Raw genomic sequence first — 27,402 nt, 5'->3', positions numbered from 1 at the left:
ATTAACAAGATGAAGTATGGCCTGGGTGTCTTAACAGCTGCCAACAGGGCAATTTTTCTTAGCTCTTAGAATGCTATTTGAATGCTTGTTAAACAGAAATCCCTCTAAGAGGAAGTTAGTACAACTGGCAGTGTATGGAAATGAGCCCCTGTAAGTAACACAATTCATATCCCTTAAGCCAAGAGATTGGCCACTTGATTTGTAATGGAAGCCCCATTTATGACTTCCACTAGCAGTGTCCCTTAAGATTTCTTTTAACTTTTTATCTTGAAATAATTGTGATTCACAGGAGTTTGCAACTAAATCCATGGGACTTCCCCATGCATCCTTTCTTCAGCTTCCCCACCCATGTGTTAACATCTTGCACAACTATAGGATGATATCAAAGCTGAGAAACTGGTGTTGGTACAATCCACAGAACCTATTCTGATTCCACTGGTTTTGTGGACAGAGGTTTTCTTAGAAATTTTTGTAATTTTATTATAATTCTTTAGATGGTCTGGATGTAGAGCTTTTAAACCTAAAAGTGAAATCTTGTCTAAAACAGCAAAAAGCAGAGATTGGTATTTGTTGTCCTGTAAGAAAAACTGCCCAGGTAGTGTGTGTGTGTGTGGTAACCTTGAGTAATCTACTGCCAGTCATCACTCAGAAGGGACTGCTGGCCAGTTTTCTCTGATTTGATCCTGAGTAGTAGTAGAAAGTGCAATAGCATCCTTTTATTTAGTAGACTACATTTACTTCAACTAAGGAGGATCAAGTGTCTTTGGTAGTCTTTAATAGTGTTCATAATATAGTAATTGTCATCTAGTTAAATATTTGGCTTTTTTTTTTTTTAAAGATCTGCTCAGATTATTTTTGCTGAGTGGTACAGTGTTACCTATTTATTTATAATTTGGTCTGAATGTCTGTGTAATGACCAGAGTCTTCCTGTGACCTTGCCCATTTTTTGTTTGTTCTCCTTGTTCCTATTAACATTGTTGGATGTGTTCAGCCTGGCACACTGTAGGGAAGCAATAAATATTGTTGGAAATGAATCGTTCTTTTGACTTCTCCATTGGAGCCAGACACTTCATTTTTTCTTAAGTTTGCTGTAGCCTTTGAGGTTTCTCTGCATCCTGCCCTCAGGAACTGAGGGTCCCAGTGCAGAAGTGATTTCCTTGGAGGAACAGGTGAAAGAGCTCCTGTCTTCTTGGTTCCTTGGTACAACCAAGGGCCTTATTATCACACATTTTCTAGCTGCTCATTTGTCAACTTATTTGAGAACTTTTTCCCCTTCATTGATTCATGAATTCCTTCTAGCTCATTAATTCCTTCTAGCTCTAATGCTAGTTTATCTATGAGACTTTGGGTAACTCACTGTCCCCTTTATGGTTATTTTGTCATCTAAAAGGGAGAGTGAACCTGATAGTCTTAACTTTATATTTTATAATTTGATGGTTAACTCTTCATTTAACTCCCAAGAAAAAAGTTCTAAAAGTGTTTATCATTAATCAGAAATTGTCTTGAGAGATTACTCTATTTTAGAATAAATCTGTATACATAGACATATCAAAGTAACGTGCTTATTATAAAAATTCAAAAAGAAATTTTTAATAAAATTTTCAAATACAAATTTTATGGTAGAAAGTGAAATTCTCCACTTCTGTTCTATTATCCATTTTCTAGGAATGAGCAAAGAGAATATTAAGTAAATTTATACCATTTATATAACAATATATGCATATATACAATATATAACATGTAGTCCATTTTGTTTACAAAAAGCTAAGTTTTGCACTATGTACTTTTTGTAGTTTGCTTTTAAAAAAGTTTTAAAGACATTTTTACAAGTTTTAATTTTAATTACCTGGTGCTCATCATGACAAGTGCACTCCTTAATCCTCATCCCCTCTTTTACCCATCCCTCCACCCTGGTAAACCATTAGTTCTCTATAATTAAGAGAGTTTGTTCCTTGGTTTGTCTCTCATTTTTCCCTTTGCTCATTTGTTTTGTTTCTTAAATTTCACATTCAAGTGAAGTAATATGTATTTGTCTTTGATTGACTTATTTCACTTAACATCATACACTCTAGCTCCATCCATATTGTTCTCAATGGCAAGATTTCATTCTTTTTTGTGGCTGACTTCTATTATGTATATATACACATCTTCTTTATCCATTCATCAGCTGATGGACACTTGGGCTGCTTCCATATCTTGGTTATATATATCTTGGTTATGTTGCTATAAACATTGGGGTGTACGTATCCTCTCAAATTAGTGTTTTTTTATTCTTTGGGTAAATATCTAATAGTACAATTGCTAGATCAAAGGGCAGGTCCATTTTTACCTTTTTGAGGAAACTCCATACTGTTTTTCAGAGTGGCTGTACCAGTTTGTGTTCTCACCAGAAGTGTAAAAGGGTTCCTTTTTCTCCTCCTCCTTGCCAACATGTGCTGTTTCTTGTTTATTTTAGCCCACTGATGGGTCTCAGATGATATCGCATTGTGATTTCTGACTTGCATTTCTCTGATGATCAGTGATGATGAGCATCTTTTCATCTTTTCATGTGTCTGTTGGGCATCTGAATGTCTTTGGAGAAATGTCTGTTCATGTCTTCTGCCCATTTCTTAACAGGATTATTCTTTTTTTTGACTATTGAGTTTTATAAATTTATATATTTTCAATACTACTCCTTTATCTGGTATGTAGTTTGCAAATATTTTCTCCCACTCAATAAGTTGCCTAATTAGTTTGGTTGATTGTTTCCTTCACTGTGCAGAAACTTTTATTTTGATATAGTCTCAACAGTTTATTTATGCTTCTGTTTCCCTTGCCTCAAGGGATCTATCTAGAAAAAAGTTGCTATGGCTAATGTCAGAGAAATTATTGCCTGTTCTCTATTCCAGGGTTTTTATGGTTTCAGGTCTCACATTTAGGTCTTTAATCCATTTTGAAGTTATTTTTGTGTATGGTGTAAGAAAGTGACCCAGTTTCTTTTTTTTTTTTTCTCACATGTAGCTGTCCAGTTTCCACTATTTATTGAAGAGATCATCTTTTTCCCATTAGATATTCTTTCCTGCTTTGTCAAAGATTAGTTGACCCTTCAGTTGTGGGTTTATTTCTGGATTTTCTAGACTGTCCCATTGATCTATGGTCTATTTTTGGGCCGGTACTGTACTATTTCAATTACTATAGCTTTGTAATATAACTTGAAGTCTGGAATTATGTTGCCTCCAGCTTTGCTTATCTTTTTCAAGATTGCTTTAGGTATTTGGACTCTTTTGTGGTTCAATACAAATTTTAGGATTGTTTGTTCTAGTTTTGTGAAAAGTGCTGCTGGTATTTTGATAGGGATTCCATTAAATATGTACATTGCTTTGGGTAGCATAGACATTTTAACAATGTTTTTTCCTCGAATATGTGATCAGAGAATGTCTTTCCATTTCTTTGTGTGGTCTTCTTTTATCAGTGTTCCATAGTTTTCAGAATACAGGTCTTTCACCTCTTTTGTTAAGTTTATTCCTAGGTATCTTATGGTTTTTGGTGCAATTGTAATTGGGATTGTTTTCTTAATTTTTCTTTCTGCTGTTTCATTATTGTGTATAGAAATACAACATATTTCTATACACTGATTTTGTTTCCTGTGACTTTACTGAATTTATTTTTCAGTTCTAGCAGTTTTTGGGTAGAGTCTTGAGGGCTTTTTATATATAATACCATGTTACCTGCAAATAGTGGAAGATTTACTTCTTCCTTACTGATCTGGATGTCTTTTTTTTCTTGTCTGATTGCTGTGGTAAGGATTTCTAATACTATGTTGAATAAAAGTGGTGACAGTGGACATCCTTGTCTTGTTCCTGATCTTAGAGGAAAGGCTCTGTTTTTCCCCATTGAGGATGATGTTAGCTGTGAGTTTTCCATAAATGACCTTTACTATGTTGAGGTATGTTCCCTCTAAACCTACTCTGTTGAGGTTTTTTATCATAAATGGATCTACTTTGTCAAATGTTTTTTTGTCAAATGTCTATTAAAATGATCTTATGGTTTTTATCCTTTCTGTAAATGATGTGATGATGTATCATGTTGATTCAACAACCTGATGAACCACCCTGGCAACCCAGGAATAAATCCCATGTGATCATGCTGAATGATTTTTAAAATGTATTGGATTCAGTTTGCTAATTTTTGCATCATGTTCCTCAGATATATTGTCTGGTTGGTTTCTTTCTTTCTTTCTTTCTTTCTTCTTCTTTTTTTTTTAGTGGTGTCTTAATCTGGTTTTGATATCATGGTAATGCTGTCCTCATAAAATGAATTTGAAAATTTTTCTTCCTTTCTGGTTTTTGGAATAGTTTGAGAAAAATAGGTATTAACTCTTCTTTAAATGTTTGGTATAATTCATCTGTGAAGCCATTTGGTCCTGAAATTTGTTTGTTGGGAGTTTTTGATTACTGTTTCAATTTCTTTGCTGGTAATTGGTCTGTTCTTTTCTTTTTTTTTTTTTTTAATTTCTTCCTGATTTAGTTTTTGTAGGTTAAATGCTTCTGAGAACTTATCCATTTCTTCTAAGTTGTCCAATTTTGGGGCATATATTTTTTTCATAATATTCTTGTAATTTTTTTTTTTTTTTGTACCTTTGTGGCATTTGTTGTTATTTCTCCTCTCTCATTTGTGATTTTATTTATTTGGGTCTTTCCCTTTCTCTCTCTCTCTCTCTCTTTTTTTTTTCTTGGTAAGTCTGGTTAGAGGTTTATCAATTTTATTGATTTTTTTTTCCAAAGAATCATCTCCTGGTTTCATTAGTCTGTTCTATTGTTTTTTATATTTCTATTTCTCATTTATTTCTGCTCTTATGTTTATCATTCCCTTCCATCTGCTGGTTTTAGGTTTTGTTTTATCTTCTAGGCCCTTTAGGTGCAAGGTTAGGTTGTTTGAGATTTTTCTTGCTTCTTTGAGGTAGTCCTGTATTGCTGTATCCTTCCCTCTTAGAATTGCTTTTGCTGCATCCCAAAGTTTCACTTTCATTTGTTTCCATGTCCTTTTTTATTTCAACTTGCATTTTCTGGTTGACCCATTCATGGTTTATAGCATGTTGTTTAACTTCCATGTATTTGTGGTCTTTCCAGATATTTCTTTCTTGTGGTTGGCTTCTAGTTTCACAGTGTTGTGGTCAGCAAGGATATATGGTATGACTTCGATCTTTTTGAATTTGTTGAGGCTTGTTTTGTGGCCTAATATGTGATCTATCCAGGAGAATACATATAGCTAATGTAGCTAATCTATTGATGTCAGTGGGGTGTTAAAGTCCTCTACTGTTATTGTAATATTACAGAATAATTCCTTTATGTGTGTTATTAACTAGCTTATGTATTTGGGTGCTTCCATGTTGGGTGCATAAATAATTACAATTGTTATCTTTTTGTTAGTTTGTCCCCTTTATTATCATATAGTATCCTTTTTTGTCTCTTGTTACAGTTTTTGTTGTAGAGTCTGTTTTGTCCATCATAAGTATTGGGTAGCTTGCTTTTATTGACAACAACCTAAGCCTTTGTTTATGGGTGCATGTTTGTGTTCTTTCCACTCTTTTACATGCCTTTTATAAGGCAGGTATTTTATAATTTACAAACATATTATATGAGTCTGATAGTTTTAATGTCAATGCTGTGAAGGAAAGAGAATTAAAATATTGCTACTTAGGTAAGAGAAGTTAAGTAAGTTATTTTCTTTAGCTCTCTCTCTCCACCCAATTAACTGCTTATATTTTGCTTCCTAATCCTTTTTTTCTCTTCTTAATTTATGTATTCTGGCTCCTGTTTTCTTTCTTATCTTTCTAATATCACTTGCTGCTCTTCATTTAAATAGACTAGGAAGAGTCAGTCATCCCTAAATTCTGAATGACCCAATACAAGAAAAGAAAGTTGTATTTTTTATTTTTTTAGGTTTATTTATATTTATTAATGTTTATAATCCCCTCTATGAAGCCCCTTTCAACATTTCTGAGACTCAGAATGTGAGTTGAATTTTCTCTGCTCTTTCCTCTCAAAGTAAAGAATCTTAGTAACAATGGTCTGGGAGAGTTACAGAGTGAAATAAACCAAGAAAAGTCTGATAGTTGAATAAACTTGAATAAGCAGAATATAATCTTACCTGTTGCTCCCATCTTAATAATCTTTAGCTTTTGGCTATTGTTAAAAAAATGTATCAGTGGCTGAAAATAATAAAAGAAGCTCAACCGTTGGTGAGAGGTTTAGGGAGATTGTGTTTATAATACTAATTTTGTTTTTCTTATTTTGTCTCATTCCTTATTTTCTCTCCTTCTCAAAACAATGGGAGGAAATACAACTATAGTAGTTAAGGATAATAGCCGGTGTATTAAGCAAGTAAGCTGACCACTTTAAGGTTCATTTTCTTCAGCTATAAATGGGAATAATGCAGTTTCCCTTTTGATATTCTTAGGATTAAAAGTAAAGTGTTAGCACAGTGACCAAAACATTAAGTGTTAAAAGAAACACTATATGTGCTCAATTATTAAAAAAATATTAAAAATGAATGATAGAATGCAATTGCCCTTAAGAAGTGCAAAAGCTAGTGGAAAGAATACCTACTTATGTTTATATCCATCCATCTATCCACATTATTCTAAAAAGAATATGAAATAGATTAGAGTATAAATGAAGCACTATTAGTGACAAAGGAAAAAGTGATTAATTTTGCCTAGGAAGAAAAGGATTAAGTAGAGCAGGCCAAACAAAGGAAGGGACATTTACACTAAACTTTGAAAGATAATTCCATTTTTGATAGAGAAATGTATTTGTAGAAAGACTGTTATGCAGAGAGAACAATGTAATACATAATTTGGGGTGAAGAAATTGTAGAAATTCTTGTAGACTGAAAGCAAGGAGTCAGCATACAGGTAAAGGTTGAGTGGAAAGGCAGGCAAAATAGAATTCCAACTAGAGGAGTTAGGGATAGGAAATTAAGAAGTATAGGAAAAGAGTTGGCCTTGGAAAAAAGGAAGGTCTTTCTCTGAGTTGCTAGGAAAGGAGGTAATTAAAGTAAATGTTCAATATAGACATGAAGGAGAGGAAAATTGGGTGTTCATAGTTAAGCAAAATATTTTTTATCATTTTGACGTGCTATAAGATTGGGTGTTCATAGTTAAGCAAAATATTTTTTATCATTTTGACATGCTATAAGATGAAGTCTGTGAGGTGGTCTGTTGAGGGCTTGAAAAAAGTGATGAATATTCAGAAAAGCCTTTGGGAAGTCAACCCAGAAATGAAAATTTACTTGAAGTTATAAATCTCTTCCAGGTAACGATTATTTCTTGATCTGATGGATTATTCTAGTTAGTTTAGTTTTGACATCTCTTGCAAAGACTACTGCTTGAGGCAGTCATTTTTTTTCAATAAATATTCAGCACTTACTAATGTTAGACACTAAAATACTAATATCTGACATTTAGTGTGTGCTTACTGTATGGTTAGCATTTTTCTATCTATTATTTAATCCTCCTAAAAACCTTTAAGGTAAGTATTGTTTCCTTGTCATATTTCACATAAGAAGTCATTGAAATCAGAGAAGTCAAGGTCAGAAAGTTATGACTAGCCAAGCGTGGCTTGAATCCAGGCAGTTCAGCTCCAGAGCCTACACCTTTAACTTTTATGTTGCATGTTTCTGGTCAAGGTACAGTAAACAAAACTGCTCTTTGGAGCTTATAGTATGGGAACAAACAGAAAGAAATAAAATATGTATATAAGTGAAATAATTAAAAATTTTAGTAAATGCTAAGGAGGAAATGTATAGCTAGCCGGAGATAATGGCTAAGGTAGAAGAGAGGTGGGGAGAGAATCTGCTTTAGAGAGGTTGTCAGGGATCCTAAGAGGAATAATCTTAAGGTAAAATTGAGAGCTGAGAGGGAGCCAGTCAAGAGAGAAGCAGGGAACAGAATATAATCAGCAGAAGAAAATATCTGAAAGAACTAGGATGGGGGAGGACCTTGTGGTTTTGAAGACCTGAAAGAAATCTGAAGCATAAAGAGGGGAAGACAAAGAAGCATGAGATAAAGAGGGAGAGAAAAATAGTTATCATATCAATTGAGGCTTTGGGGATCATGGTAAGAAGGCAATATTCTAAGTGACTGTGAGAAGTCATTGAAGACATTTAAGCAGGGAAATGACAATATCTGGTATATACTTTAAATTGGTATCTCTGAGTGATTTTGTGATTTTGGAAAAGAATGGATAGGTATGGGTGAAGGTGGCAGCTGGGAGACTGGTCGGTGACTGCCATAGCAGATCAAGAATGGTGACCTTGACTAGGGAAATGGCCAAGGAGACTGCAAAAAGTGAAATGGTTCCACATGTCCTGTGAAGAAGGAATCAACCAGTCCTACAGAGAGGAAAAATCCCTGCTATTCTCAGGGATGACTTCTAAGGTTTTGGTTTGAGCAGTTGGGTGGATAGAGATACAGTTTTGTAATGGGGAGAGGCTGTCAGTATGGAAAGCTTTAGAGATAAAAATCAAGAGCTGATTTTGGATATGCTAAACATGGGAAACATCCAAGTGGAGATACTATGTCATTCGATATTCAAATCTAGAGGGGCATGTGGGTAGCTCAGTTGGTTAAGTGTCTGCCTTTGGTTCAGGTCATGATCCTGGGGTTCTGGGATTATGTCCTGCATCGGGCTCCCTGTTCCATGGGAAGCCTGTGTCTCCCTCTCCCACTCCCCCTGCTTGTATTCCCTCTCTCACTGTGTCTCTTTCTGTCAAGTAAATAAGTAAAATCTTTAAAAAAACAATAATGAGTTCAGGGAAGACTTTGATTTCTTAATATTTTTCCATGAATCAAATAAAATTTTTAAACTATATCTTACCAGTGATGACTTACTAACTAGAAATGTGGGAGTAGGGTCTCTGCATGTATACAAGCAAGACCAAGTCACTTGCTATTTCTCGGTAGGAGTTTGAGGGTATGACCAATTCTGTTGTCAAGTTTTATATGCACCAGTTCTGATCATAGTGAAAGATTTTCCACATATCATTTTGGCAAATACAAGGCATATACTGAGCCTGTGTGCATGTACATTGTCTCTGACATTCTCAAACTGAAAAATTGACCACTGATGCTCTGTTTCGTTGCTCCTCCCCCCCCCCAAAAAAAAAAACCCAAAGTGGGCTGTATAATATTTGTGCACCTGTAAATCAAGCATGAAGCATTGGCCTGATAAGAACCTTCATAGTCATCTGGCATAACTATTCATTTCTTGATTCTCTGTAATGTTCTTGCCAAGGGGAAATCAGAGAATTCTCAAATACTCCTGGTGTTATATAAATCTCTAGTTAAGGAGTCTGCTTTTTCATTGGGAAGTCAAACTATTAGAAAGTTTCTTCAGTGAGTCAAAATTTATCTCATTATTTTAGTACAGCTGTCCTTCTTCAGTCTCTTGGGGACATGGAGCAAAATTTCACTTTCTTAGGTGAGAGTCCTTCATATATCCCCTCTGGTTCTCCTTTCTTTCTTTTCTTCTTTCTTTAGAGATATAAATCAAGAGCTGATTTTGGATATGCTAAATACAGGAAACATCCAAGAGGAGATACTAGGTCATTGAATATGCAAGTCTAGAATTCACTCCCTCCCTCCCTCCCTTCCTCCCTCTCTTCCTCCCTCTTCCCTTCCCTCCCTCCTCTTTCTTCCTTCCTTTCCCTTTCTTTCTTTCTTTCCTTCCTTCCCTCCCTCCCTCCTTCCTCCTTCCCTCCCTCCCAATTCAAGTATAATTATTATATGGTGTTGTTAGTTTCAGGTGTACAGTATAGTAATTCAACAATCCCATACATTTCTCCATGTTCAAGATAAGTGTACTCTTAATCCCCTTTATCTGTTTCATCCATTCCCCACCCACCTTCCCTCTGTTAACCACCAGTTCTATGTTTAAGAGTCTGTTGTTTTTTGGGAGATTTTTGATTACTGCTTCAATTTCCTTGCTGTTATGGGTCTGTTCAGGTTTTCTATTTCTTCCTGTTTCAGTTTTGGTAGTTTATATGTTTCTAGGAATGCATCCATTTCTTCCAGATTGCCTAATTTGTTGGCATATAGTTGTTCCTAATATGTTCTTCAAATAATTTGTATTTCCTTGGTGTTGGTCATGATCTCACCTCTTTCACTCTTGATTTTATTAATTTGAATCCTTTCTCTTTTCTTTTTTGATAAGTCTGGCTATAAGTTTATTGATCTTGTTAGTCTTTCAAGGAACTATCTCCTAGTTTCATTGAGTTATTCTATTGTTCTTTTGGTTTCTATTTCATTGATTTCTTCTCTAATCTTTATTATTTCTTTTCTCCTGCTTGGTTTAGGCTTTCTTGTTCTTTCTCCAGCTCCTTTAGGTGTGAGGTTAGCTTGTGTATTTGAGACTTTTCTAGTTTCTTGAGAAAGGCTTGTATTGCTATGTACTTCCCTAGTAGGACCACCTTTGCTACATCTGAAAGGTTTTGAACAGTTGTGTTTTCATTTTCATTTGTTTCCATGATTTTAAAAAAATTCCTCTTTAATATTCTGGTTGACCCATTCATTCTTTGGTAGGTTGCTCATTAACCTCCAAGTATTTGAGTTCCTTCCAAATTTTCTCTTGTGATTCGTGTTTCAAAGCTTTGTGGTCTGAAAATATGCAGGGAATAATCCCAATTTTTGGTGCTCTTCGAGACCTGCTTCGTGATCTCATATGTGATTTATTCTGGAGGATGTTCCGCATACACTTGTGAGATACAACTTCACTCCAGTCAGAATGGTAAAATTAACAAGTCAGGAAACAACAAATGTTGGCAAGGATGTGGAGATCCAACAGGATCTGACACTGTTGGTGTGAATGCAAGCTGGTGCAGCTACTCTGGAAAACAGTATAGAGGTTCCTCAAGAAGTTGCAAATAGAGCTACCCTATGACCCAACAATTGCACTACTAGATATTTACCCCAAAGATACAAATAGAGTGATATGAAAGGGTACCTACACCCCAATATTTATAACAGGAATGTCCACAATAGCCAAACTGTGGAAAGAGCCGAGATGTCCATTGACAGATGAATGAATTAAGAACATGTGGTTTATATATATACCATGGAATCTTACCCATCAGAAAGTATGAATACTTAGCATTTACATCTAAGTATTCATCTTAGATGTATACTTAGTTACATCTATCCAACTAAGTTACTATGGAACTGGAGGGTATTAAGTTGAGTGAAATAAGTCAGTCAGAGAAAGACAATTATATGGTTTCACTCATATGTGGAATATAAGAAATAGCACAGAGGATCATAGGGGAAGCAGGGGGGGGCACAGGATGGAAAGAAATCAGAGAGGGAGACAAACCATGAGAGACTCTTAACTATAGGAAACAAACTGAGGGGTGCTGGAGGGGAGGAGGGTGGGAGGATGGAGTAATTGAGTAATGGACATTAAGGGAGAGCACGTGGTATGAGAACTGGGTATTATGTGCAACTGATTAATTACTGAACTCTACATCTGAAACTCATGATATATTGGCTAATTGAGTTTAAATAGAAGAGTCTTATTTTGTCTTTTTTCCTTTGTTTTATTTCTGAAATTCCACAGGTGAGTGAATTCATACGGTATTTGTGTTTCTCTGAATGTCTTATTACACTTAGCCTTATACTCTTTAGGTCCATCCATGTTGTTGCAAATGACGAGATAGCGCTCTTTTTTATGGTTGATCAAACATCCTCATTTCCTCAACATTCTTCACATGATGTGTTGACCACTAAGGGCAGCATGTCTGCAACCATTACATAATTAAATACAATATTTTATATGTGGTTTCATAAGTATACAATAAATTAAAATTATTTCCTACTCTGTTATTCTGCATCTATTAATTTATCCTAAAACTGCATTAATTTATTTGAGAGACATATGAAAATGAAAATAATCATGACAACAAAAATACCACGCACTCACTATTGGTTATATACCAGTCAATATCCTAAGCACTTTATATATCCTATCTTTTGGCATTTGGATTTACAGTTGACCAAAACCCAGTGTCTTTTTTTACATATACTGCTACAAACCACATCTTCCAACCCAAACTTAAAAATATAGGTTTTGGACTCAAGAGAAGAACTTTACACTTTTCCTTTTAAATTTAGTTTTATCGTATTTGGCACATACTTTCAGAATAAATTCCAACTTAAATTTTTTTTCATTTATAGATTTATTTACCATGTATCCATTCTCTAATTTTATTTAAAAAAATTGAGGAATTCAAGACCAAAGGTATTGTAAATTACCACATCACTAGATACTTTCTAATAGAGTCATACTAATTCCTAATAAGAGCCCTTTAAGAACAAAGTAATTTAACTCTAGATTTTTCCCATCTCCACCACACATCATCAAACTTGTTCCTTTGCTAGTCTTCTTTTATCTCTGTAAATACATTTATCATCCTACCTGGATGCGCAAGACAACACCTAGAAGTCCTCTTTAATTTCTTCTTTTCCATATCCAACCGATCAACAAATTTCCCAAAACATATTGTGAATAGATTCACTTCTCTCCAACTCCACAATCACTGCCCTGGTCTAGGCTGCCATCACCTCTCCCTCTCTCCCTCTCCTCTTCCCACCCACTGGGTATCTATTGGTCATACTGCAGTGTATAAGATTATATCACTGTCCTGCTTAAGATTCATAAATACATTCTCTTCTCACTTACAATGAGACTCAAAGTCCTTACCACATCTTAAGTTCTTACATGATTTTGGCTTTGCCTTTCTCCATCATCTTCTTTTGTTTCCTTGACTAAATCAAGCTTGTTCCATTTCAGATAGGTCTTCAGATCTTTTCTTTCTGTCTGGAATGTTCTCTTTCTTTTTCTTCATGTAGCTGTCTATTCCCAAGCTTTAAATTGTAAATCAAGGATAATGACATCAGGAAGACTTTCCTAGACTTAAGTCAGAAATACCTGTTCTTCCCATATACCTCACTATTTATCTCATCATTTTGCTTGATTACTTTGTACCATCTATCACTGTCTAGAATATTTTGTTTGTGGTCTGAATTTTCCACTAGGCTACAAGGTCTTCAAATAGTGGGACCTTACCTACTTTATGCATTATTTTGTTCCTACTGCTTATAATAAATAGCATATAATAGGTGTTTGCGAATATTTGTTAGATGAATAGCAAACTAATTTTACTAATAGCCAGCTCACAATTTTGGTCATATTGTCCTCAAGAATATGATGATTTTATCAAAATGTCTTGTTTAAATCAACACATATATTGACCCTTTTTATAGATCTACTAGTTAACAATGTTGCCCAGGAAGAAATGATTTCAATTGGGTATGATCCTAGTGTCTTATTAGTCAAGTCATAAATGAAATTAAGGGGGTTTATAAACTTTCTGAAACTGTCTGCAAAGTTTAGTTTATGTGCATATAGATATTTTGGAAGTATGGATATCCATTCTATATTTCAGGTAAACATCTCCTATTTTAGGGGAAACATCTCCATAACTTAAGTGAGACTCCTAAAAGGATCTTCTGTCATTCATGAAAGGTTACCAACCTCTGAGCTCATGATGCTTACACACTTTCCTTTCTTAATTGAATCCTGCCTGGAATTTAAGTTTGTACTAAATATACTTGTGCCCTTTGAAAATTAAAATCACATTTACTTTTTTTCTCTTAAAGATTTTATTTATTTATTTGACAGAGAGAGATAACATACATTTACTTTTTTTTAAAAAAAGATTTTATTTATTTGGGAGAGAGAGAGAGCGTGTGCATGAGTGGGGGGAGGGGCAAAAGGAGAGGGAGAAGTAGACGCCACACTGATGTGGAGCTTGATCCCAGGACCCTGGGATCACGACCTGAGCTGAAGGCAGACGCTTAACCAACTGAGTCAGCCAGGTGCCCCAACACATTTACTTTCTTGATTATTTATGCAAATTTAAGTTTTTTCACCGTTCTCTAAACATTACTTAGAGCAGTTTGTTAACCTCAAGTGAAGGTTTGCTCAGTAACGTGAAATAAATAATTCTCAGGCCAAAAGATTTGAACTTATATATGGCCTATAAATGCTCCCTAACACACTTCTCCATTTTGAGCTTCAATTCCCAGGAAAGAAATATTTATTCTACTCATTTTAGTCTAGATGTCATTTCCCTTGACAGTGAGTACAAAAGCAAAATGAGACTAGGGGAGTGCCATTTTCTTCTTGTCATCTATCAACAATACATTATCAACTTCAAGTGGCAGGTGTACTTCTTTCTGGATGGGTTTGTTTGGAGGAACTTCTATTTGTAGGTAGCAAACTAACTGGTATATGAGGGAGGCTAAAAGAGAGCAACAGGAACAGTACTGTTGTGGGTAGATATGAAAGACTTCCTGGGGTAAATGATTGATTGAGAGACATATTGATAAGTTCCTGACATAGGTCACAGACTTGGGACAGAAAGAAGATATGGCTGTTCAGATACAAGCATCTTTACATGACTGTTACTGGGAAATCTCCATCAGTTATTACCACCTTTCAGATTATAAATTACCCAGCAACCTGGGAAGAAAATCTCTAAGGGTTTGAGAGAACTCTTCACCTTTCCCCATTCTAGTGTCTTCTTTGAGGTGCATTCAGTGCTTTCTAGATGGTACATATGCTTTCAGTGACATAACCTTCCCTCGATGGATAAATACATACCTTTGATTATCTGACTTTTATTGTTTTTTATCTGTTCTGTACTTTTTCTTCAGGGCCTAGAGGAGAAAGTAGCCTTAGGATGGGGAATGAGGTTCAGCAAGAAGAGTAGAAGATTTGAATTTGGGGGAGGTGGGCAATGAGAGAAGTCCTAACCAAAAGTGTGTCATGAGACATGGCAAAAAAATATTAACTTGAAAAATTTAAGCATATATGGGAGAATTCATGTTTACTCTCTTATCTTGTTTTAGGTCAATTAGCAATCTTAGCCACTAGTAGCAATGGAAAAACCTCTGAGAGCCAAGAGAATATGAGTCCACACATTTACCCAAGGTTTTCTCAAACCAGGGCCATAAGGTGCCAGGAACATAATTATGCAGCTCAGAAATGGTTCAGCCTATATTCCTGAGATGGAAACAAAGCAGTTTCACAGCTATTTCTCTGTAGCTATGAATTTTCTGACAGTTTATCTACATGAGTGGAATGTGCAAAATGGCTTAAGTATCCTTAAGATTGGGATTGAGTGAAGACATGAACTATAATTTTCTTTTTCTTTTCCTCTTCCTCCATCCCTCCCTCTCTCATTTTTATATTTCAGATGGACATTTTCCACATTTTGTGATCTCACAGAGTGACATACCCTTCTTTATGTCAATTATGTAAAATCAATATGTTGTTGCAATCAATGAATTGTTGCATCATAGTTTAGACAAATCAGCCACTCCATAGAGGGGTTTTCTCTTTTCACTGGGATGTAATAGCATATTGTAATTGCAAGTTTATATTGCATACTTTAGACCTGCCCTATGGAGTCATTCCCATAAGAGTTCACCCTCCCCTATTATGATGAATCTTTAACAAATAAATTCAATTTCAATGTGTTCTTCCCAGCATACTTTGGCTGGATTAATGCAGAATCTTTTACCTATACCTAAGGAGACAAATGTGCTACTATGAGGATTATTTCTTAAATTACACTAACTATGGATAGTGTTAATAACTTCAAAGACAGTTTAAAACCTAACACTTTAAAGTCATGAAGATAAATGCCCTGACTTGCCCTAAGCAAGCAAGCAAGCAAGCAAGCAACCTTCTAGTCACGTAACCAACCAAATAAGTCAACCAATAAACAAAAGAAGGTGGGAAAGAGGGAAAAGAATTAAAGAAACTGAAAGAAAAGTCATTTTACCCATGATTCATTTCTGCTATATTTGGTTTTATACTGGAGGGGATTTGGGTATATGTTTAGAGAATATTTGAAATACAGTTTAAGAAGAGGCTTGTTTGGAAGTCTGATTGCTTTGGGAGTAGATAAGGCCATGGTGATAGCCTATACAAAAGTAAGAAAGACTAAAGATACAGAAGTTTGTTGAAGGTTTGTTGAATGCTTGGGGTATATGACCCTTCGGAAAGTGAGGAACATAGAGCTGTTTTGGATTTTTTAGTTTACAGCAATTTACACACACACACACACACACACACACACACACACACACACACTTCCTTTTCTATTTCCTCTTTGGAAGCTCTGTGGTTTTTATAAACACATTTCACCCAAAGATCTTGAAATGAATTTTATAGGAGTCTGCAGTGGAAAACATTAACACACTTCAGAATACAACTGAATTTGGCACCTGTAATAAATTTCCAGTGTCATTCTCTGAACCTGATAGACCTTGCTAGAATTTTAATAGCTTCTCCACATACCTGGAAATACAGCTAAAGTGTCTATCACCTTTAGAAAATAATCATTCTGACATGCTTTATTCACTTACAACTCATATGACACATTTTCAGTTACATTTAAATGTGAGCTTCATTTAGTCCCTCATTTCACATAGCAAAGGTTAGGTATTCATTACATAAGTTGTTTCCAGAGGTAGAAAGACCCAGATCAACAGAATTAGAAGGTAATGTGAGCATTGTATTCTTGTTAAATCTTCTGTGTTCAAAATATATTTGCAATTAATTACAAATGTCTCTAGTGGGATTTCAGGATAATGGAAATATCAATATTGACTGTATCACTACCCACCTGTACTTTTTCCTAGAAAAGAATAATTTCTTCTTCTGATTAGGAAACATTTTGTAGTTGAAAATATGCAGTTTGCTGAAGGGAGGAGAGAACTGAGTCATTATTCAGATCTTGCATTTGAAATCTTCAATTTGAAGCATTTTCCTTTTCATTTAAGTTTGAGAAGGCACAGAAAATGTTCACATTTTGGAGGCAGGGTAGTTTATTTCCAAGCTAGAATGATTTGGCAATCTGTTAAGGACACAGGTGGACCAGGAACTCAGATTTTCCCTTTTTATTGAAATGGAATTTGGGGTTGAGGGAAACTCATAAAGAAGACAAAGCTCAAGAATTGGCTAGCTTTTCACTTAGTGATTAGTTTTCTGTTGCCAAACTCTAGTCTTCAGGATTAATGCTGCTTCATACTTCCAGCTCCCAATGAATGTCTTGGCAGATGATTTGGATGATATACGGCTTATATCTACTAGGTAGGTAGTTCTGTGGCAGGGGATTGTGGCTGACATTCAATTTATGGCCTGGAGGTGGAGGCAAAGGATGATTTCAGCTTCCTCCAGGTAGAACATGGTGTGTTGAAGAGGGCTCAAAATAAGATCTTATTCACTCTCAAGCTCAGGCAGCTGGACTGTTTGCTAAATAGATGTGCAAATTATTAAATTAATTAAACAAGGAGGCCATTAAACAGAGGTGGTTTTAAGACTTTAGCAGACTATGTAAGCAATCCAATACCTAAGCCTGTAAATGCCTCAATGTTAAGAAATCAAAACCTAAAGACAAGGACTAAGTTATAGCCAATCAAATAATTTCCTTGCTTTGTTTCTGCCTTTTTCTATGAAATTTCACTTAGCTCCTGTAGGTGGAGCACTTCCAACCACATCTGGTTTGGCATGGCCCTACTTCCATTGATTTTTGCTCAAATAAGCTCTTAAAATGCTTAATATGCCTCCGTTCATTTTTTTTTTAACAAAATGTATTGTTTAACTATGGTTTCACATGGCCCTTAGTAGAAAAGGAAAGGGGGAAGAAGAAGGAAGGAAGATGTGGGTTTGGGGCATGCTTACTTTTATTCTGCAGAGAATGCCAGTCAGAGTACATCAGGTCTCAGTTTGACATGGAAATGCTCTCTCAATTGATTGTTTATAGGATGAAAAGTTCCCAGTAAGTAAGGGAATGATTCTTCCTCCCAGCACAGTGTAGGAAGTGAGCTTAAAGGAAGATTGTTCATTTAAAGTGGTGCTTGTTCAATTACATTTGTACTGGCCTTTGGATTTTTCAAAGTGCCTTAATTTTTCATAATCTCTTTTGTCCTCTAAAACAGCCCTGTGAAGTAGTTCAGGCAGGCATTTTTCTCAGAGGCAAATGAGAACTCTAAAGTAGGCTTTATGAAGCGTGTTTACTCCAGTTCCCTGGAGGAGCAGTAAAAGGAGAAAGATAAAACATTCTCATGGTGAACACAGTAGGGTCACATCATTTATTCATTTAATCCAGACACTTGTTTTAGTTTCTTACTTCAAACAGCATTGCTCCTCCACTTCAATCCTTCACGCCAAGATGCACATTAGAGCTTGGAGTATGGAATTGGGCAATCCCATGCAAAAAAACAAACAAAACTTTACCTCCCATAGAACCTAGCCACACAAAACATAACCACAATGGATCACAGATCTAAATATAAGATGCAAAACTATAAAACTTCCAGAAGAAAATATAGGCAAAAAGTCTGAATAACCTTGGGTTTGAAAATGAGTTTTAACATATAATACCAAAAGCTTGTTTTATGAAATAAAAATTTGATAAATTAGACATTATTAAAGTTAAAACTCTGCTCTGTGAAACACACTGTTAAGAGAGCGAAATAAGTCATTGACTAGATGCAAATATTTACAAATCACTTATCTGATAAAAGACATCCAAAACCTATAAAACTTCTTAAAATTGAAGAGTAACAAAAAAGTCAATTAAAAAATTGGCAAAAGATCTGAACAGACACCTCACCAAAGAAGGTATACAGGTGGCAAATAAACATGTGAAAAAATGCTCAACATTACTTGTAATTACTTTTAACATTACTTATAGCAAAGAACAATAAGATATCTCTGCACATATATTAGAATGGTTAAAATCCAAAAAGCTAACAATACCAATTTCTGGTATAAATGTAGAGCAGTAAGAATTCTTGTGCATTGTTGGTGGGAATAGAAAGGGAGGCAAACCATAAGAGACTCTTAACTACAGGAAACAAACTGAGAATTGTTGGAGGGGAGGTGGATGAGGGGGTGGGATGATTGGGTTCTGGGCATTAAGGAGGGCACTTGTAATGAGCATTGGGTGTTATATGCAACTAATGAATCACCAAATTCTACCCCAGAAAATAATAATACAGTATATGTTAACTAAATTGAATTTACATAAAAAAATGGCATTGCCATTTTGGAATATAGTTTGGCAATTTCTTACAAAGCCAAACAAAGTCTTATCATACAATCTAGGAATTGTACTCCTAGGCCATTTGCTCAAGTGACTTGAAAATTTATGCCCACATAAAGACTTGCATGTGGGTATTTATAGCAGCTTTAATTAATAATCACTCAAACCCAGAAGCAACCAGAATGTTTTTCAATATACGAACAAACAAACTTTGATACATTCATCCTGTAGGAAGTATTCAGCAAGAAAAAAAAAAAGGAAAGAACATCAAGCTATGCAAAAACATGGGTAAAACTTAACCACTTGTTGCTAGGTGAAAGAAGCCAGTCTGAAAAGGCTTGATATTTTATGATTCCATTTATACTACATTCTGAAAAAAGTACAGCTTTGGAGTTGGTAGACAGATCAAGGTTTGCCAGGAATTTGGGAGGGGGAGAAGGATTAAGTGGGTGAAGTACAGGAAATTTTCTAGAGTGAAGAAATGTTCCTGTAATATTGTAATGGTGGATACATGACACTATTCATTTTCAAGACCCATAGAACTTAACAGTACAGAGTGAACTCTACTGTATGCAAAAAAAAAAATGATATAAGAAGTTTGGGGATTCCAAGATGGAATGTAGAGTGTGATTAGATAATCTAACTGTATTAAATATGTAAAAAGTAACCTCACCAATGGAAATGAGAGGAAAAGCTGTTGACCTAACTAACTTTAGAAGTGAGTGAAGACTGAAAGACTGATGGCAACTGAAAATGAACATTAGCACTGTATTCTAGTTGATGCAGTTTTTCCCACTAGATATGGGTAAAAAATTCTGAAACCCCTGCTATGTACATTAGTATTAGTATCCTGGAATTGAATGATAGTTGATGTTGGGAGCAATATATATGGTGTGTGTGTATATATATATACACATATATACATACATATATGCATATGTATATATATATTATTTTTGTAGTTCCTTTAAGTTTAATATATATTTACTGCTTGAGTGAGAGATTACAGACAAATAAGGGGAGAAAGCTAGAATCATTCATGAAATTTTGAATCAGATATGCCTGGAATATCTTGTAGTCTTGTGGTGCTAAAAGGCATGGAAGTGCTAAAAGAAAAAAAATGTTCCAAAGTGACTCAGGAGCCTACTGAAAACTCTTGCTATGGCCAAAGCTAGAACAATTAGAGCAACACAATAAAGCAGTATCTAAGTATAAAATAAGTACCCATGACTCATTCATGACATAAAATGAATGATTGAATAAATAAATTGAGGAAATAGACAAATCTGTGCAGAGGAATTCCAAATAATTTATGTAGATACTTTGTCCTCAAGGGGGAGGATCATGATCATAAGTCAGCTCTCCTTAAATGTGGTATAATAATTTTCTTCCAAAGAGTACTTGCAGTATGCCAAGAAAGGAAAAGAATAGCTTTACACTGAAGGAATGTGATAAACCCTCAGCTTAGGGAGCAAGGTTAACATCAACAATGATAAATCATGTTGATATGATGTGATGAGAGTGGCACTTGATGTGGTTTTCTTTCTAAAACTCCATAACTCCAATCAATCTTAAGAACGTCAGACAAATCCCAATTGAGGAACATTCTACCAAATACCTGACCAGAACTCCTCAAAACTGTCAAGGTCACCAAAAACAAGGAAAATCTGAGAAACTGTTATACCTAACAGGAGCCTAAGGAGACATGACAAATATAATTGAGATCTTGGATGAGCTCCTGAAACAGAAAATGGATAAGACTAAAGAAATATGCATAAATTATGAACTTTAGTAAATAATGATGTGTTGTTATGTTGGTTCATAAATTATAACAAAGTTACCACACTAATATAAGGTGTTAACAGCTGGAGAAACTGAGTTTGGGATATGTGGGAACTCACGGTACAATTTTTACAATTTTTCTGTACATCAAAAAACTATTCTAAGAAAAATAACCCCTGAAAACTCTTAAAAAATTAAAAAAACAGAATTAAATAAATCTTACAAGAAAATAAGAATATTTTGAAATTCTCCACCCATCCCCATTGGCTGTCAAGGATTTGAATGTTAAAGCAGCAGCAATGTTTGAATAATAAGTCTGCATGGATGATTTTTTTTATTCCCTCCATTACTGTAGATAACTGATTCTCAAACTTTGATGTGCATAATAATTACTATTCAGGGTTATTGATCAAAATCATGTACAGTGTACTTTATGCTTGCTATAAGAACACTTCTAGGTTAATTAGATTTATGTGATTTTTCCCCCTGTATTGACTTTATTATCTAATCCTAGAATAAGATGTTATTCTGCTTCAACTCATCTTGGTCAAGAGACTTTGATGCTTTGATGTGGGCCAGTGATAATGGTGTGTTGTAGACAAAGGATTATGATTTATCATTTCTTTGCAAAGAATTTTTTAAGGAAGCAACAAAAAAGGAAAGGAAGGGAAACTTAAGCCTGCTATCCTTTTTTTTCCCTTTTGAGTGTAATTTACATACAGTGTTACAACAGTTTTAGTTATATACCTTAGTGATTTGACAAGTTTATACATTATGCCATTTTCACCACAAGTATAGCTATCATCTGTCCCATTACATTGCTATTACATCATTGACTATATTCCTTATGCTGTGCCTTTCATTCCCATGACATAGTCCTTAACTAGAAGCCTGTATCTCCCTCTCCCTTTCACCCATTTTGACTAACTCCCACCTCCCACCCTTCTGGCAACCATCAGTTTGTTCACTGTATTTAGTGTTCTGATTCATATGGTATTTGTCTGAGTCTGACTCTTCTCACTTAGCATAATACCTTCTATGTCCAGCCATGTGGTCACAAATGGCACAATCTCATCCCTCTTTATGGCTATGTAATATTGCATTGCATGTGTGTATGTGTATCACATACACACACACACGTGCACACACACTAGATTTTCCTTATCTATTCATCTATTGATGGACACTTAGATTGCTTCCATGTCTTGCATATATATCTTTTCGAGTTAGTGTTTTCATATTCCATGGGTCAATAGCCAATAGTGGAATTATTGGACCATATGGTATTTCTATTTTTAATTTTTTGGGGAATCTATTTTTTTTCCACAGTCACTATACCAATTTACATTCCTACCAACTGTGTACAACAGTGCACCTACTTCCTTACTAACATTAGTTTCTTCTTGATTTTAGCTGGTCTGATAGGTGTGAGGTGATATCTCTGTGGTTTGATTTGTATTTCCCTGATGATTACTGATGAGCATCTTCTCATGTGTCTGCTGGCCATCTGCATGTCCTCTTTGGTAAAATGTTTATTCAGGTCCTCACCCCATTTTTAAGTCAGATTTTTTTTGTTTTGAGTTGGATGGTTCTTTATATATTTTGAATATTAATCCCTTATTGGCTATATCATTTGCAAATATCTTCTACCATTCAGTAGTAGTATTTTTGTTTTGTTGTTGGTTTCCTTTTTTGTGCAAAGGCCTTTTATTTCGATGGAGTCCCAATAGTTTATTTTTGCTTTTGTTTTGCTTGACTTAGGAGACATATCTAGAAAAATATTGCTATGATGTTAGAGAATTTACTGCCTGTGTTCTCTTCTAGGATTTTTATGGTTTCAGGTCTCATGTTTAGTTCCTTAATCCATTTTGAATTTATTTTTGTGTATGGTGTGAGAATGTGGTCCAGTTTTATTCTTTTACATGTAGATGTCTGGTTTTCCCAGAACCATTTGTTGAAAAAACTGTCTTCTCCCCATTTTATATTCTTGCCTATTTGTTAATTTATTTGTATATGCATGGGTTTATTTTTGGGGTCTCTATCCTATTCTATTGATCATCTATTTTTTTGTCAGTACCCTACTGTTTTGATTATTATATCTTTGTAGTATATTTTAAAATCTGGAATTGGGATACTTCCAACTTCAGTCTTCCTCAGGATTGTCTTAGCTGTTCAGGTCTTCTCTGATCTATACATATTTTAGTATTTTTTTTTCTAGTTTTTCAAAAATATGTGGTATTTTGATAGAGATTGCATTAAATCTGTAGATTGCTTTGGGTAATATGTACATTTTGACATATTAATTCTCCCAATCTATGAACATGGAATATCTTTCCATTTGTCTCATTTTCAAGTGCTTTCATCAGTGTTTTAATATTTTCAAAATACAGGCCTTTCACATCTTTGGTCAAATTTATTTCTGGGTATTTTATTTTTTGGGGTATAATGGTAAATGGTGTTGTTTTTTAAAATTTATTTTTCTGTAACTTCATTGTTAGTGTATAGAAATGCTACCGATATCTGGGTATTATTTTTGTATCTTGCTACTTTATTGAATTCATTTATTACTTCTAGTAGTTTTTTGCTGGAATCTTTGGGATTTTCTATGTATAGTATCATATCATCTGCCAACAGTGACAGTTTAACTTCTTTACCAATATGGATGCCTCTTATTTATTTTTCTTATCTGGTTGCTGTGGCTAGGTCTTCTAGTACTATGTTGGATAAAAGTGGTGAGAGTATATGTCCTTGTTTTGTTCCTGACCTTAGAGGGAATACTTTCAGTTTTATCCATTGAGGATAACTCTAGCTGTGGGTTTTTCATATATGGCTTTTTTAATGTTGAGGAATGTCCCCTCTAACCCCATTTTGTTCAGAGTTTTTATCATGAATGGATGTTGAACCTTGTCAAATGCTTTCTCTGCATTTATTGAGATAATCATATGATTTTTATGTTTTGTTTTGTTGATGTGGTGTGTGACATTTATTGATTTGTGAATATTAAAACTTTCTTGCATCCTAGGAATAAATCCCACCTGAGGGTGGTAAGCAATCTTCTTATTGTACTTCTATATGTGGTTTGCTAATACTTTGTTGAGGATTTTCATAACCGTGTTCATCAGGACAATTAACCTGTAGTTTCGTTTTGTTTCATTTCTTTACGTTTTCTTTCTTTCTTTCTTTCTCTCTTTATAGTATTTTTGTCTTGGTTTGGTAACAAGGTAATGCTGGCTTCATAAAATGTGTTTGGAAGCTTGTCTTCCTCTTCTATTTTTTGGAATAGTTTGAGGAGAATAAGTATCAACTCTTTTTTAAATGTTTGTTAGAACTCACATGTGAATCCATCCAGTATTGTACTTCTATTTTTTAGTAGATTTTTTAAATTAAAAATTCATTTTTGTTACTTGTAATTGGTCTATTAGGATTTTCTATTTCTTCCCAATTTAGTTTTGGAAGATTATATGTTTCTAGGAATTTATCCATTTCTTCAAGTTTGTCTAGTTTGTTGTCATGTAATTTTTCATAGTATTGTCTTATAATTCTTTGTATTTCTGTGGTATCAGTTGTTATTTTTCACCTGTTTCTAATTTTGCTTGAGTTTCTTCTCTTATGACATTTTTATTTATTTGTGAGAGGAAGAGAGAGAGAAAGAGAGGAAGAGAGAGAGAATGAACGAGGGGGCAGAGGAAGAGGGAGAAGCTCTCTATTATTTCCTTTCTTCTACACACTATGGGCTTTGCTTTTTCTTTTTGCAGTTCCTTTAGGTTTAAGATTAGATTGTTTGAGCTTTTTATTTTTTGTTGTTGTTTCTTGAGGTAGGTCTGTATTGCTATATACTTCCCCCTTAGAACTCCTTTCACTGTGTCCCAGAGCTTTTGGACAATTATGTTTCATTTCATTTATCTCCATTTTTTTTTTAATTTCCCTGCTTGCTTCATTGACCCATTGGCTATTTAGTTTCCTGTTGCTTAGTCTCCATGTGTTTCTGGTTTTTTTTTTTTTTTTTCTTTTCCCAAGTTAAAAAAATATATATATTTATTTATTTGACAGTGAGAGAAAGAGAGGGAGAGCACACACAAGCAGGGGGAGAAGTAGAAACTCTGATGAGCAGGCAGCCCAGTGTGGGCTCTATCCCAAGACTCTGGGATCATGACCTGAACTGAAGGCAGTTACTTAACTGACTGAACCATTCAGGCATCCGTTGCCAATTTTTTTTTTTTTTTTTGTGATATATTTCTGGTTTGATACCATTATGGTAGAAAAAATACATGCTATTTCAATCTTAAATTTATTGAGTTTTCTTTTATGTCCTGATATATTTTCTGTTCTATAGAATGTTCCGTGGGTACTTGAATGTGTATTCTGTTGTTTTTGTATGGAATGTTCTGTATATATCTGTTATATCTGTCTGGTCCAATGTGTTTTTCAAAGACATTGTTTCCTTTTTTTTTTTTTTTTTAAATAAGCTATTTCCTTTATTGAATATATGCTGTTGACTGACATATTTTTTAATCTTTTTTTTAAATTTCTTTTCAGTGTCCCATAATTCACTATTTATGCACCACCCCAGTGCTCCATGCAATACATGCCCTCCTTAATACCCACCACCAGGCTCACCCAACCCTCCATGCCCCCTCCCCTCCAAAACCCTCAGTTTGTTTCTCAGAGTCCACAGTCTCTCATGGTTCACCTCCCCCTCCAATTTCCCCCAACTCACTTCTCCTCTCCATCTCCCCATGTCCTCCGTGTTATTCGTTATGCTCCACAAATAAGCGAAACCATATGATAATTGGCTCTCTCTGCTTGACTTATTTCACTTAGCATAATCTCTTTCAGTCCCATCCATGTTGATACAAAAGTTGGGTATTCATCCTTTCTGATGGAGGCATAATAGTCCATTGTATATATGGACCATATCTTCTTTATCCATTCGTCCATTGAAGGGTATTTTGGTTCTTTCCACGGTTTGGTGACTATGGCCATTGCTGCTATGAACACTGGGGTACAGATGACCCTTCTTTTCACTATCTGTATCTTTGGGGTAAATACCCTATAGTGTAATTGCAGGGTCATAGGGAAGTTCTATTTTTAATTTCTTAAGGAATCTCCACACTGTTTTCCAAAGTGGCTGCACCAACTTCCTTTCCCACCAACAGTGTAAGAGGGTTCCCCTTTCTCCACATCCTCTCCAATACATGTTGTTTACTGTCTTGTTAATTTTGGCCATTCTAACTGGTGTAAGGTGGTATATCAATGTGGTTTTGATTTGAATCTCCCTGATGGCTAATGATGATGAACATTTTTTCATGTGTCTGTTAGCCATTTGTAAAAGACATTGTTTCCTTATTGATTTTCCATCTGGATGATCTATCTATCCATTGACATAAGTGGAATGTTAAAGTCCCTTACTATTATTGTATTACCATCAATTTCTCTCTTTATGCCTGTTAATATTTGTTTTATGTATTTAGGTGCCCCAGTCTTGGATGTATAGATATGCTATAGTCTTTTGTTAGATTATTCTTTATCATTAAGTAATATTCTTCTTTGTCTCTTATTACAGTTTTTGTTTTAAAGTTTATTTTGTCTGATGTAAGTATTGCTACCCCAGCTGTCTTTTTGCTTCCATTTGCACAGTGAAAGTTTTTCCATCCCTTCACTTTCAGTCTGTATGCATCTTTAGGTGTGAGGTGAGTCTCTTTGTAGGCAGCTATAGATAGGATTTATTGATTTATTGATTTATTTATGCCATTCTTCCACACTATGTCTTTTGCTTGGAGCATTTAGGCCATTTGCATTTAAAGTAATTTTTGATAGGTATATGCTCATTGATATTTTAAAATTTATTTTCTGTTCATTTTGGTAGTTCTTTGTTCTTTTCTTCTCTTGCTTTCTTTCTTTGTGATGAGTGAGCATCTATAGTGTTTTGTTTGGCTTTTTTTCTCCTTATATTTTGTATGTCTATCATAGGTTTCAGGTTTGTGGTTACCATGAGGCTCATATATGACATCGCCAGTAAATAGCAGTCCATATTAATTTGATGGTCATTTAAGTTTAAACACATTCTATAAAAAAGAAAAAAAAAAGTATCTCTTTTTTACTATTCTCTTCCCTTTTTACTCCCTTCTTCACATTTTATGTATATATTGTTATATTTTACATCCTTCTATTTATATTTTTCTTATGTCTAATTATGGCCCTATCTTTTCCACTTAACAAAATCCCTTTAACATTCTTGTGAGGTGAGTTTAGTCGTGATAAACTCCTTTTCTTTTGTTTGTCTGGGAAATTTCTATCCCCTTCAAATCACAATGATAACCTTGCTGGGTAAAGTATTCTTGGTTGTAAGTTTTTTTTTTTTTCCTTTCAGCACTTTGAATATATCATGCCACTCTCCTCTGGCTTGTAAAATTTCTGCTGAAAAATAAGTTCATAGTCTTACAGGTTTTCCCTTATAGATAATTT

This window comes from Lutra lutra, chromosome 7, assembly GCF_902655055.1.
Source record: "Lutra lutra chromosome 7, mLutLut1.2, whole genome shotgun sequence".
Lineage (NCBI taxonomy): Eukaryota > Metazoa > Chordata > Mammalia > Carnivora > Mustelidae > Lutra > Lutra lutra.
Note: the sequence above shows the minus strand (reverse complement) of the source record.